The sequence below is a fragment of the Nicotiana attenuata genome, unplaced genomic scaffold, assembly GCF_001879085.1.
Source record: "Nicotiana attenuata strain UT unplaced genomic scaffold, NIATTr2, whole genome shotgun sequence".
NCBI lineage: Eukaryota > Viridiplantae > Streptophyta > Magnoliopsida > Solanales > Solanaceae > Nicotiana > Nicotiana attenuata.
In genome coordinates, this window is record NW_017670240.1 from 2,216,419 (window position 1) to 2,221,312 (window position 4,894).

A 4,894-nucleotide genomic window follows, 5' to 3' on the forward strand; every position below is an offset into this window, starting at 1 on the left:
CTCCCGCCCCCCCCCCCTCAAAAAAAAAAAAAAAAAAGAAAACCAACCATGTTGTTTCTTCTTTCTCCTCTTTCCCGTTAGGAGCTCTTTACTCGAGCTAACTTTCACCAGTTGATGGTATATAATCAAAGAGAAAGAATAGACTTCCTGCTCAGTATGATATGAATTAAGGGTGCTGCAGCTGAGCCATTGCAATTCAATTCAATCTCTGCTGGCTGTTTCAGTAGCTGATGGTCTAATCTCTGCTATTAACTTGGGTGTGTGATGGAGATATAGGGTTCAATAGTGTTAGAGCTTTCACAATTCACTCTTCCTCTGTACAATCTCTCTCCTTTTTTATTTATGGGTCAAAGACAAGAGTTGGTGGGGGAGGTTTTGGGCTGACCCCAACCTGTTCATTTCATTCAGCAGAAGTACAAGGAGGTGGATGTCAATCATTCCTCTCTTAAACTTTTTTCTTACTGTTCTAGATTTTGAATTTGTTCCAAAAATTTTTAGTTTAAATTTATGTATGGACTATGGTATCTAAAAGTTCCTGTGGTGCAAGGTTGCAGTTATGGTCCCCTCAATTATTAGTCCTACTACAGATAAATGTTTCAAGATTCAGTGTTTTTAAATTATTAAATCATGAATTACTATTTAATGCCTTGGGAATTTTTGGTACTTTTGTTTTATGATAATATCTTTGCATTTGCAGAAATTGGTAATGGGAGGGACCAATAGCTGAACGGTATTATTAATAAAAGGATCTAAATGTTTCAAGTGTAAGTATGCCAGAAATCAAAATTAGAAATTTGCCACAATAAAAGCACAATTATCCCTTCTATGTATTCTTTTGCTTTCGACAGAAATGTAAGAGGGAAAAAGAAGGAAAGAAGCTTGTCTGAACAATTAGTTTTTTGTTCAGGTAGTATCAGATCTTAATGTATTTCTTTGATCTAAATGTGGACTTTTGGCATATTATATTCGTGATAATATGAGTAATGATACAGGTTTTAAAAAGTTTTCTTTAGACACGTGACACAATCTTTTGATTCCCCCATCTTGGCTTGGACTGAGACATAGTAGTTGTTTCTGCACATTTTTCTGATTATCGGTCAGATATTGTGGAATTTAGAAAGTAGAATAAGCACAATTGGATTCTCATATTCTGGCCTTACTTCTTACCATTTTTTAAGATGTAACCTGATATTTCTACATCCTGCGTGATGCAGAAGCTAGTAGCTGATAGAGAGTAGCTGTTTGGAGGTCTTTAGTGAGGTTATGGGTTTCACGACGATCAGCAAAACTTCTCCGTGCCTCAGAGTTTCTTTGTTTAAGTTAATTATGTCTATTCTAATTTTGTAAATTGTCTGTTTTAATTCTAGTAAACTGTTAGCTTATTTTTTAGTCTAGGTGTCTATCAGAAGCTCATGTTGGTCTAAGTTTGTCTTTAATTCCTTATCCAAGATCAAAGAAGGAACTCCTCATTAAGCAAGAACGGTAACTAAGAACGGAACAGTTCAATTTTGGGTACAGGAAAAAACTCAACTAGAACAATCTATTTTCATCCAATTTTTTCAATTGATATAGAGGCTAGTCATGAAGTCTGATAAATTTCAATGAGTCTATTTGCCAAGTGAGTAATTATTTTCTAGCTTATTATCATTCGCTTTCAGGTGATCATTCAAACTATGTCTTACTACTTGTAAGTCTTACACTGTATCCAGTCTCTTGAGCAAATTATGAATGACGCTATGTTTTGATTGATTGTGTTGTCTTGATCCGTTGTGAAAAGGTGGGTTTTCTATGAAAACTGAATGGTATTTCCCCCTCCTATTGTTTTCTGCCCCTCTTCTGCAACTTAATCCTTTCTATATTTTCGGTAATTGTTTTGGCTGCTTCTTTTTTCTTTTCTTTTTCCCCTCTACACTGCTCAATGTTTTCTTTGCTTGACCTAAGGTATTGCCTTCTTCAAACTAGCAGGAATGAGAAGCCATGTCCAGCTTATGCTGGCTTGCACATTTTTCCCTGCTGTATTTTGTAGCTATTCTTGAGCCATAAGTTAGCTTCAAAGATGGTGAAGGAATTATACCAGAAATGTAACAGTTAAAGTTAATTAGTGGCTTAATTAGTACAGTAGTGTTTGACAGTCCAATGCTGATACTTGCTGTCACGATGGTCCCAAAGTTCTGCTCTGTCCTTAACTAGCTGAAATTTGAAACCAGATATGCAGGAAGGAAGGATTCACAGATCCTCTCTGTCCTTAACTAGTGGAATGTAAACGAAACTCCGGTTTAGGTCTCAGTGCTACAGGTCTGGGGACCGAAGTAGAGATTCAGCTCAGTAAAATCTGTTGTTTCGCGAAGACAAAACAACAATAAACCCAGTGAATTCCTTCTAGTGTTGTTCGAGAAGGAACTCTGAAATTAGTTTCATGAAGAAGATTCACTTATTGTAATATTTATTTACTACACGAGTGACAAAAGCATACGAAAACTTGGTTTGTCTTACTTCTGCAGAATCTAGATCTTTTCCGTATGAAACTCACTAATCTATTGATACATGGAAGCTGTTAACTGAGAATCTCATTGAGGGTTCTGATGTTTAAGTTATAGAAGTGAAGGTTGACTTTGCTATACCTAACCGCATTGTCTTAGGAATAAAGTTCTGTATAGGATTAAATGTTTCCCTTATATCCTGATAGGTCATGGTATTGAACTTTTTTCTTCTTTCCCTTGTGAGCCTGTTTTATGTAATATGCTTCTCTTTATTTGGTGTACTTTAATTGGTTAGCTGTAATGATGCTGGCCCCACTTGTTAGATTCCACTGGGTTGTTGTTGTTGTAATGGATGCTGGAGGAAGAAAAAGAAGACAGGTAGAAAGCCAAGATGTAATGCTTAATTTAGATAACAATGCAAAGCCCGTCACGGGTAATGTACCATAGATGTAATTTTTGTTTTTTGTTACCTTGGTAAGCGGTCATGATTTTATTTTTGAGAATTCTCACTTTATACCTATTAATTTCAAACCTATTTACCCTTTAATGCCCAGATTCAAACTATTTATTAACTCCTTACCCATACTCCCCAAACTATTTACCCGCTAGTTGTTCCCAGAGTCAAGGCTTCAATCACAAAAAGCTTAGCTTTACTAAAATAAAGATTGGATACAGATTCTCTTTTGAATAATCACTGTTATGCACAAGAGAATTTTAGCATGCGAAGGTGACCAAACTGATAACCGCAATCGAGGTTATTTGAAAAAATTGAACTAGGCTCTGGCCCCTTCCTCCTTTCTCTAATTGAGTAGTTTCCATGAACCATGCGATCAGAATTACATGTGGACAAAACTTACAAGCCATGGTTGGATACTTCATTAAGTACAAAGCAGATTACATCCCAAATCTAAATTTTTGTGTGTATTTTGAATATCCACCATTGTTGGTCTTGGAAAGCTCAATTTTATTTTTGAAGATTTTTTGTTTGATTCAAAGTGGGGTGCTGTTAAATATTGCTTATAGTACCTTCTAAGAAGTTCATACTGAAATTTGATAGCATTTGGACCTGATTTGAGGTGATTGAGATCGAAATTTTCAGTTGAAAAATCGAAAGAAGAAAACAACTACAGTATACCACTATGTATAACATATGCTGTAGGAGTATATAGCTATACTGCAACAGTACACTATTATATTTACAAAACATATATCGCTACAGTATACTAATATACTATAGGAGTATATAGTCATACTGCAACAGTATACCAATTAATATACTATATTGTTATGGTATACTGTAATAATATGCAAGATAATGTACAATATGCTATAATGGTATACAATATCTATAATAGTATACTTATTACCCGTAAATTCACTTGCCTTTTCCCTTTTAATTTGTTTTAAGTTTTTATCCAGCGTGAGGGGCAAATTGAAAATGCAAAAAATAAAAATAAAAATTATAGTAATGCTGTATGATGGTAACGGTATACTCTTACAATTAGTCCTTTTAGAATTTTTTAAATTTTTTTATTGACAACTGATATTATTTTAGTTTAATAATTAAATTATTTTTTTTAACTCATTGCGTACAATTGTATACCCTGTTGGTAATAGTATATACTATACTGGTATCATATGTTAGTTAATATTTTATTGGTTGTATTACCTACATTTAATTGGTACACAATTTGATTTTTCTTTAGTAATAATATAAAAAAAGAATAATAAAAAAAATAGTGAACAATAAATGAAATTAGATTATGAAGAGAAAAAGATATTAAAAAAAGAAGTTAAAGTGAAATTAGAAAAGAAAAAAAGAAAAAAAATAAGAAGAAACGAGAAAGAAAAGGAGAAAGAAAAAAAAAAGAAAAAGAAAAAGGAGAAAATAAGCATAGAAATAAAAAAGAATTAGAGAATAAGAAAAAATTCCCCACAAAACCTACTATAGGTAGGAAATGTAATTAGTTTATGGGTAGGAAAACAAATGGGTGTAGGGTAAATAGGTTTTGTTTTTGTGGGTAACTGTGTCAAAACCTTTATTTTTGTGAGGTTATCTTTGTTGATTGAGGTTATTTTTGGTACTCAATAACTGATGTAGAGCGGAATTGCAAGAGGGGAACATTTTCTTAGGGCATGAGGGAGAAAAAAGTGTTTTAGGAAGTTAGATAATCTCATTTACTGGATCTGATCATAGAATTGATGCGAATTCTCTTAGCATCTGTTCTCCTTATTCTGTAGGCGATCTTTTAGCACATATCTGTCAAATGACATGGAAGGGTCCATTTTGTTCTTTTAGGAGTTAAATAGAATATAATCTATCAGTACAACTTTATTCTCTCCAGCAACAACTCGTCTTTTTTTTTTTGTACCCCAGCATTGTTTACCTTAAAAATAAAATCCAAAATTGAAAA